This window comes from Eschscholzia californica, unplaced genomic scaffold (assembly GCF_041429995.1).
Source record: "Eschscholzia californica isolate CP2 unplaced genomic scaffold, dmEscCali1.0.p SCAF_5, whole genome shotgun sequence".
Classification (NCBI taxonomy): Eukaryota; Viridiplantae; Streptophyta; class Magnoliopsida; order Ranunculales; family Papaveraceae; genus Eschscholzia; species Eschscholzia californica.
The window spans coordinates 20,314,380-20,325,079 of NW_028238472.1; positions in this window are offsets into that span (position 1 = coordinate 20,314,380).

The window sequence follows — 10,700 nt, forward strand, 5'->3', positions numbered from 1 at the left end:
TGTGGTTCATAACCGAACCATTGTTGTCCAAAACTGAGGCAATCACGACATCTTGACGTGTACGGGTCCTTCCTCGTTGACCATAATTGGGTGGATACCCATGTAATTTGTAGCATGAGGAAACATCGTGTCCATGAATTTTGCAATTTTCGTAAAAGGGTTGAGGACGTTTAGTACGTTGTCTATCGGAACCGTTGAATCGGTTTTGAGAGTAATCGTTGGAACCAACGGCAAGGGCAGCAGTATTGGAGTCAACATTCATGGGAGTAACGAGATTTTGTTGAACCTCTTCTTGCTTGATAAGTGTAGCACCCTCACTTTAGAGGGGTGCCACCAGCAAATATTAGGGGCCCAAATAGCATTATCCCTTTTAATTCCAAAAACCCTTAATCCCTCACAATTCTTTTCTTTCCTTCCTGGTGCAGCCCGTGATTGTGAGAAGGGATTCTAGAGTGAGAAAGTGAAGGAGGAAAAAGGAGGATCTTGAAAGGGTTTGCTAAAGGGTTTAGTTTCTTCTTCTTGGTACTTCATTATCAGGTAGGTTTCTTCTTCCCTAAGGTTTACATAGCCCTCTTTAATTTTTAACCTAGTTTTGGATAGTAGGACTATAATAGCTTTGAACCATTGTTGTTTACTAGGTTATCATCAACTTAGAACTAATTAGTAATACAATAGATATCCATTATGATTAGAGACTATTTACAACAACAACACAGTAACCCTAGACGATTATAGTTATATTAATGGGGTATGTATATACCCGGACAGCAACCTAGACTATTAGGATTATATAAACATAGTAGAAAATACATCCGGGCAGCAACCTAGACGCTAATGATTATTCGTGTTTATGTTATTGTTATTGATAGTTGATTGTATGAGATTATTTGTGTGATATTGGAGCATGAGTGCTACCAATAGTTGTGTGTGATATATTGCTTTAGGTTGTTAACCTAGAAAGCATAGGCTAGTCGAAACCAAGACTGGTTGGCTCGACATGTGAGTCGATTGCAAACACTAGTTATTTATGTGATATTAGATAACTTGGTGGACCATGATCTTGAGTTCCGTTAATGGAATGAACTAAGACTGGTTGGCTCGACATGTGGATCGATTGCAAACACGGGTTTGTCAATGTGATATTGGACAACCCAGTGGACCAGGGGTTTGAGTTCAAATATGGATTGACGATTGTAATACATAAGTAATCGGTGGTTGGCTCGCTTCCTGCTCATATGTGCTCGTGTTGCATGGATCCCCTTTTTGGGAGGTATCCATAGTTTATGAAGAGGTCTAATCGATGCAAACACAAGATCATTCTTGTGGACCACATACTTCTAGTTTGAGAAGTAATTACCAACTAGAGGTTGGCTCGCCTCCTGCTCATATGTAAAGTGCTTGTGTTGCACTGTGCTCGTGTTGCACGGATCCCCTTTTTGGGTGGTATCCTTTGTCTATTGAGGGGTTTAAGTCGATGCAAACACGAATGGCAAGTTGACGCTATCTTGTGGACCTCAAAATTGGTTATGCCCCTCAAAAAGGGAAGTTGTATTGTATGAATCTCTTCAACCGTGTAACAGGTTGACTTCAATTGTGTTGGTACGAAAGGTGTAACATAATGGACTTTATTGTTCTGTTGTTCGATACTTGGTTTTGTGTTGAATTGGTCTATTTAGACCTTAGGTAATTAGAAATCTACTAGCTGGGTTCTGACCCAACCTACTATTTTTCAGGTGATAGAGATCGGGGAGCGCCACCAGCTTGTTCCCAGTTCGTCAGCCCAGAGTTTCTTTCTTAGTTTTCGCTTTCGAGATTAGGTAGTTATTTGGAGTTTCACTTTCTAGATAGTTATTTGCTTCATTCGTTATTGTCCGACCTACGTGTCGATGATTCAGAACCATTGTTTGGGTTAAGAATGTTTAATGGATTTCTTTTAGATGATTTATTGATTCTTATGAGCTTCACATTTGATATTATTTGTCTCTTTTGATGGGTATATCAACTATGTTTACTGTTCTGCGGAGAAATGCTTTGAGTTTAGGTTTTCATGGCGGCCGACGTGAAAATCTAGATTTGGGGCGTTTCAAAGTGGTATCAGAGCTGTAGGTTAATAAATCCTAGGATCAGTGTGTAGGGTTCAACCCCTCTAAGCGCATAGTACGTAGTTAATTTTTGTACGGAGCTCTTGACTGTCTAAGTTTTGACTTGATTTCCCTTTTGGATTTGAATAGAGTTATGGTTAGCGAAGGGGCTACTGGTCGTGGCAGAGGTCGTCGTAGTGCTCGCACCCGAGGGGGTGGTAGAGGTCGAGGTCGAGGTGTCCTACCTGAGGAAAGGGGTTCTACAGCACCAGAGGGTACACATGAACAGTCAGGGGGTCATGAGACCACAAATCCTAATCTGAACGGAGGAGAGACAGTGACAATTGATGCAGCCGCATTGCAAAATTCGACTAACATTGCAGGAGAGGCTCAAACAAGGGAACAAGCTCGGACGCAGAATCCGACACTAGAGACGGGAGGTCCTGCTGTGAATCTGAGGCCACCGACTGAGATGACCTGGTTGAAGTACTACCATGAGTTTATGAAAATTAAACCGCCAATATTTGATGGGACTGGAGGACCGGTAGAGGCATATGAATGGTGTAAGGAGATAGAGAGGATGTTCGTGGCATTTGATTGCTCCGAGGAATATAAGCAACGGATGGCAGTGTTCCAGTTGAAGAAGAATGCAGCTATTCGGTGGGACACTCAGTCTAGGCTAGTGGATCCGTTGAGGTTCACCTGGGAAGAATTTAAGAAGGTCTTCATGGAAAACTTTATTCCTTTCTCGGCACAACAAACACTTAAGAGGGAATTTCAGGAATTGAAGCAAGGGGAGAATCAATCAGTTTTGGAATATGAGAATGAGTTTCACAGACTCTCCCTCTTCGCTACTCAACTGATTCCCACAGAGGAGGAAAAGATCGAGAGGTTTGTAAATGGGTTGCGTGACAACATTGCTAGGTACATTGCAGGGCAACCTAGTTTCGACACCTATCAGAAGGTGGTTTCTTGTGCTAAGGTTCACGATGCTCGGATACAGGAGGCAAAGAAGCAGAGAGGAATCAAAGTGCAAAGCAAGGGTGAAAAGAAGGGGAATAGTAGAAATTATGGGAAGGTTGGTTGGAATCAGCGCAACGACTATAATGGTCAGCGGGACGGTAAGAGGCCACGGGTCGAGGGAGGCAACCGGGATATGGCAGTGATGACTACAGATAGGCAACCGCCAGTGGCTAATGTTGATGGTGTGGGACAGAGACCCTTTAGAGGGTTTTGTTTTAATTGTCAGGAAGTAGGGCACAGGTCTTTCGATTGTCCGAGGAGGACTAGAGCTCAAATAGGAAATCAGGGGCGTCATCATGAGCGTAACCCACAGGGCAGACCATAGGGACGTGGGCAGCAGCCACAGTTGAACGCTATCGTTCCTAGAGATGACCGCGCACCTACTGATGTGGTGGAAGGTACATTCCTTATTCATACTAAAATGGGTAAAATTTTATTTGATCCTGGTGCCATGGGCACATTTATCTCTGTTTCTTTTGTTCGTAAGTTATCCATAGAGTTAGAGCGATGTGGGAGATCTTTTTCGGTGTCTTCTGCTTGGGGTGGTTTGATCGTGATAGACCATATCTGTAAGGGGTGTATTATTAGATTAGGTGAGCGAGACTTCGCTGCAGACCTTTTTGTGCTTGAGTTGGTGCGATATGATGTGATTTTAGGCATGGATTGGCTTGCCTCATACCATGCACTTGTGGACAGTTATGCCAAAACAGTCACATTTTCTCTTCCAGGGGAATAAGTGTTTACAGTGTCAGCATTGACTCGTCCGATGAGAGAGGTTCACTTGAGTAACGTAGAGCTAGAAGAGCATCCGGTAATGAGTGAGGGGCTTGATAGTATTGATGTGGTTAGTGAGTACCACGATGTGTTCAGAGATGTACCAGGGTTGCCACCACGCAGAGAGGTTGACTTCTGCATTCAGTTGGAACCGGGTATTAAACCTATAGTCCGAACTCCTTATCGAATGGCTCCGATAGAACTGCGAGAGCTTAAGGACCAAATTCAGAAATTACTAGATCAGGGGTTCATACGTCAGAGTAGTTCTCCTTGGGGTGCGCCTGTTCTTTTTGTTAAAAAGAAAGATGGGACGATGCGGTTGTGTATTGATTATAGAGAGCTTAACAAGGTTACTGTGAAGAATAAATATCCTTTACCAAGGATTGACGATCTGTTCGATCAACTGAGAGGGACCAAGTGGTTCTCTAAGATTGACTTGAGGTCAGGGTACCATCAGTTACGAGTCCGAGAGGAGGACATTCCTAAGACGGCATTTGTGACACGTTATGGTTCGTATGAGTTTCTTGTTATGTCTTTCGGTTTGACTAACGCTCCTGCGGTGTTTATGGACCTCATGAATCGGGTGTTCAGGGACTTCTTGGATAAATTTGTCATTGTCTTTATTGATGACATTCTTATCTATTCCATGACTAAGGAGGATCATGAAGATCACTTGAGATTGGTGTTAGAGAGACTGATGGAACATCAATTATATGAAAAGTTCGAGAAATGTGATTTTTGGCAAGAGGAAGTAAAATTCCTAGGCCATGTTATTTCGAAGGACGGAGTATTGGTTGACCCTTCTAAGGTTGAAGCTGTGCTTAATTGGAAGCAGCCTAACTCGGTTACTGAGATTCGCAGTTTTCTGGGATTGGCTGGGTATTATCGACGGTTCATCAAAGGGTTCTCAAGTATTGCAGGACCTTTGACGAATCTTACAAAGAAGGGAGTGACATTCTCATGGGATACGAAGTGTGATGAGGCTTTCAAAGAACTTAAAACGAAGTTGACTACGGCACCGGTGTTGGTCATTCCAGAGAGTGGCATCAGATTTGTGATTTATACAGATGCTTCTATTCAGGGTTTAGGGTGTGTATTGATGCAAAAAGATAAAGTGGTTGCTTATGCTTCTAGGCAGTTGAGGCCACATGAGCAAAACTATCCAACTCATGACTTAGAGTTGGCAGCTATAGTGTTTGCTTTGAAGATTTGGAGGCACTATCTGTATGGTGAGAAGTTCGATCTCTTTACCGATCATAAGAGCCTCAAGTATCTCTTCTCACAAAAGGAGTTGAACATGCGTCAGCGCAGGTGGTTGGAGTTGATGAAGGATTATAACTTCACGTTACAATACCACCCGGGTAAGGCAAATGTGGTAGCCGATGCACTAAGCCGACAACTGAGGGGTATCGTGGCAACATTGATGATGAACCAGTGGAAGATGTTGGAGGATGTAGCAACATACGACATTGACGTGGTTGGGTCAGGAGTTGACTCGTTATTTCTGGGTAGTATGGTTGTTAGACCATCTTTGCTGAATCGTATTGTGGATGCCCAAATTGATGATGAGTGGTGCCAGAAACAGGTTTCATTAATGCAAGAGACTGAGACTGAGTTCAGTACCGGGCAAGACGGCGGATTGAGATTTCGAGGGAGATTATATGTACCGGCAGATCCGGTCTTGAGACGGGATATATTAGATGAAGCACACCGAAGTAAGTACACAGTTCACCCCGGGGGTAACAAGATGTACAAAGACTTGAAGAGGCAGTACTGGTGGTCAGGTATGAAGAAAGATGTTGCGGAGTATGTGAGGAAGTGTAATGTGTGTCAGATGGTGAAAGCGGAAAATCGACATCCATCCGGACTCTTGGAACCGTTGCCCATTCCGAGGTGGAAATGGGAGAATATATCGATGGACTTCATCACAGGTTTACCGCGATCTAGTAGAGGCTTTGACGCTATTTGGGTGATAGTTGACAGGTTGACGAAGTCGGCTCACTTCCTACCAGTGAAGACGACAGATAGTGGGGACCGACTGACACGGTTTTACATTAAGGAGATTGTCAGGTTACACGGAGTCCCGGTGTCTATTGTTTCAGACAGAGATTCGTCCTTTACTTCACGGTTTTGGAAGAGTTTCCAAACTTCTATGGGGACATCTTTACATTTCAGTACAGCTTTTCACCCTCAGACTGATGGGCAGACAGAGCGAGTTAACAGAGTACTTGAAGATATGCTGCGATGCTCAGTACTAGATCTTGGAGGCAGTTGGCAAGATCACTTGCCTTTGGTGGAATTTGCATATAATAATAGCTACCAATCTAGTATCGGCATGGCACCTTTCGAGGCATTATACGGGAGACCTTGTCGGTCACCATTGTGTTGGACAGAGGCAGGTGACGCTAAACTAGAAGGACCAGAGGTGATTCGGGACACTTCTGAGAAAATTGCTTTGATTCGAAGTAGGCTCCAAGCAGCTCAAAGTCGTCAAAAGAGTTACGCCGACAGCCGACGAAGGGATTTGGAGTTTATTGTTAGAGATGAGGTCTTGTTGAAGGTGTCACCTATAAAAGGTGTTTTACGATTCGGTAAGAAAGGAAAGTTGGCTCCCAGGTATATTGGACCTTTCAGAATGGTTGAGAAGGTGGGAAAAGTAGCTTATCGTCTTGACTTGCCTGCAAGCTTCACAGGAGTCCACAATGTCGTTCATATTTCGATGCTTCGAAAACATGTGAGAGATGGAGATCAACATTCAGTGATAGATTACCATGATTTGGGGCTCCAGCCAAATGTGTCATATGAAGAGGAACCAGTTCGTATTATTGATCGTAGAGAGCATGTCCTTCGACGAAAGACGATTCCCATGGTCAAGGTTCAGTGGAATCACCACAATGACAAGGAAGCCACTTAGGAGCGTGGAGATGATATGCAACTTCGTTATCCTCACCTTTTTCTCTCGACAGGTAAATTAAATTTCGAGAACAAAATTTTTCTTTTAGGGGGGGAGATTGTAGCACCCTCACTTTAAAGGGGTGCCACCAGCAAATATTAGGGGCCCAAATAGCATTATCCCTTTTAATTCCCAAAACCCTTAATCCCTCACAATTCTTTTCTTTCCTTCCTGGTGCAGCCCGTGATTGTGAGAAGGGATTCTAGAGTGAGAAAGTGAAGGAGGAAAAAGGAGGATCTTGAAAGGGTTTGCTAAAGGGTTTAGTTTCTTCTTCTTGGTACTTCATTATCAGGTAGGTTTCTTCTTCCCTAGGGTTTACATAGCCCTCTTTAATTTTTAACCTAGTTTTGGATAGTAGGACTATAATAGCTTTGAACCATTGTTGTTTACTAGGTTATCATCAACTTAGAACTAATTAGTAATACAATAGATATCCATTATGATTAGAGACTATTTACAACAACAACATAGTAACCCTAGACGATTATAGTTATATTAATGGGGTATGTATATACCCGGACAGCAACCTAGACTATTAGGATTATATAAACATAGTAGAAAATACATTCGGGCAGCAACTTAGACGCTAATGATTATTTGTGTTTATGTTATTGTTATTGATAATTGATTGTATGAGATTATTTGTGTGATATTGGAGCATGAGTGCTACCAATAGTTGTGTGTGATATATTGCTTTAGGTTGTTAACCTAGAAAGCATAGGCTAGTCGGAACCAAGACTGGTTGGCTCGACATGTGAGTCGATTGCAAACACTAGTTATTTATGTGATATTAGATAACTTGGTGGACCATGATCTTGAGTTCCTTTAATAGAATGAACTAAGACTGGTTGGCTCGACATGTGGATCGATTGCAAACACGGGTTTGTCAATGTGATATTGGACAACCCAGTGGACCAGGGGTTTGAGTTCAAATATGGATTGACGATTGTAATCCATAAGTAATCGGTGGTTGGCTCGCTTCCTGCTCATATGTGCTCGTGTTGCACGGATCCCCTTTTTGGGAGGTATCCATAGTTTATGAAGAGGTCTAAGTCGATGCAAACACAAGATCATTCTTGTGGACCACATACTTCTAGTTTGAGAAGTAATTACCAACTAGAGGTTGGCTCGCCTTCTGCTCATATGTAAAGTGCTCGTGTTGCACTGTGCTCGTGTTGCACGGATCCCCTTCTTGGGTGGTATCCTTTGTCTATTGAGGGGTTTAAGTCGATGCAAACACGAATGGCAAGTTGACGCTATCTTGTGGACCTCAAAATTGGTTATGCCCCTCAAAAAGGGAAGTTGTATTGTATGAATCTCTTCAACCGTGTAACAGGTTGACTTCAATTGTGTTGGTACGAAAGGTGTAACATAATAGACTGTTATTATTGTTTTGTTGTTCGATACTTGGTTTTGTGTTGAATTGGTCTATTTAGACCTTAGGTAATTAGAAATCTACTAGCTGGGTTCTGACCCAGCCTACTATTTTTCAGGTGATAGAGATCGGGGAGCGCCACCAGCTTGATCCCAGTTCGTCAGCCCAGAGTTTCTTTCTTAGTTTTCGCTTTCGAGATTAGGTAGTTATTTGGAGTTTCACTTTCTAGATAGTTATTTGCTTCATTCGTTATTGTCCGACCTACGTGTCGATGATTCAAAACCATTGTTTGGGTTAAGAATGTTTAATGGATTTCTTTTAGTTGATTTATTGATTCTTATGAGCTTCACATTTGATATTATTTGTCTCTTTTGATGGGTATATCAACTATGTTTACTGTTCTGCGGAGAAATGCTTTGAGTTTAGGTTTTCATGGCGGCCGACGTGGAAATCTAGATTTGGGGCGTTATAATAAGTGAATGGATTCGAAGAATTGAAGGGAAGGGTTCAATTAACAAGATTTGACTCCGAATGGATGAGAACCGGTCATTAAGACCTTGAAGAAATTCCATAGCTCTATCTTGGTTGGTTCTTTCAACCAAGGAACGACCATGTCCACATATTCAAGGCTCGGTGATTAGCAAGGAATTGAGTTCATCTTGAAGAGCCTTGAGATGTGTAAAATACGTAGAAACGTCCAAATTTTCTTGTTTGAGACAAGAAATAGCTCTTTTCAATTGAAAAATTTGTGGAGCATTGGTTTGATGGAATCGATCAAAGATATTCTTCCATACATCGGATGTCGTCTCATCGTATAAGATGGATGATCGAAGAGGTGGGTCTACCGAATTGATAAGCCAACTAGAAACGAGATCGTTACATCGTCCCCATTGTTCTAATTCATTAGGGTCGGTGGGTTTGTCGATGCTTCCATCTACGAAACCTAGTTTGCCTTTTGCTCTTAAAGCTTTTGACATTCCTCGAGACCATGAGGAGTAATTATCACCGGTTAGAAGTGGTGTAATGAGAATAGTAGTGGGGGAATCCGAATGGTGAACATCAAACGACCCACTATTGATATTGTTGTGAACTTGAAAAGTTTTCGAAGTTTCGGGAGTAGTCATGATTCAAGAGAAAAAAAAAAATAAAAGGCTCTTATACCATGTGAAGAGGTAAAATCCTCGGAGTAATCTACTCGAATGAAGTCGAGGAAGATGAATGGAGTTTAGTCTCGATGAAGCCGAGAGGATGAGTGGCAACTCTCGGGTGAAGCCGAGAGTGATTGATATGGCTTCTAGGGTATAACCGAGAGTGAAGGATGAAGCTCTCGGTTATAACCGAGAGTGATTGATGGAGGTCTCGGGTGAAACCAAGAGATGATGATGGTGAAGTGTTGATCGTGTGAGGGAGAGAAAGAGAAAGATAGGTAAATACCTTGGTTTATTAACACTACAACTTGTGTTTACAATATGTATGGGTATGAGTATATATAGGTTTTACATGATAGAGTTGTGAAAGATTAAAACTTATCTAAATTACAATCCTAATATCTAAGGAATCCTAGTTGTAGTAGGATTCCTATGGGACCAAATCCACTCGGTTTGGTCGAGTGGAGTGGACCTTCCAACAATATCTATATACGAGCTAAGGGTGAAAAACAAACCTCGGAGCTGGCTCGCAGTGTAGAATACATCTGCCCAACCTATTCAAATTGTTATATTTACTTTGCACTTAAATAATTGTACCAAGGTTGCAGCTATCGTAACAATTTTTTAGTTTATTTACCATTTTCTTTGTTTAAATTTTTGTCATGAAATTTTGCTTAAACGTACTTTATATTTGTGGTCAATCATAATTATTTAATAAAGTTATTTAATCATGGTAGTGTTACATTGCAAAGAAAAGTAGTATGTTCAACATAGTGTACAGTGTTGGCAATGTTGACATGCGGTTGAAAGTCTTGGTCGCCCATGTGGTTGAAAGTGTTGACATAAACTCTAAAATCCAAGAGGTCGGATGCCCGATTCCCAGAGGAGGTGGAATCCGTTGTTTATTGAACTTGGGTTATTAAAGGTACAAATAATGTTGTTAGATGGGCTTTAGGCCATTTATTTCGTTGGGCTTTAGGCTCGTTTGTTTCAAAGTTTAATTCGGCGGTTATCGTGCTTTTCACATCTTTGATGTATCAAATGCCATTGTAATGACTTTCGTAGTCGCTTTCCAAAAACAAATGTACGGGAATGACATCAGAAAAATGTGTCGTCAGAAAAGAAAGCGTTAAGAAATATATAAGAATTTGAATGATAGTACTCTCCATGACCGGCGGTCAAAGGTTATATCCTCGCTTATGAATAAGTAGAATGGGATATAGGAAGGAAAAAAAAAGGAGAAATAAATTTAGATCTAGAAGTTAAACGACAAGTAATAAAGTCAACATATGTTTTCTAAGAGATATGAGAGTATGATGGAGGATTTGAAAACTAAAGAAAACATA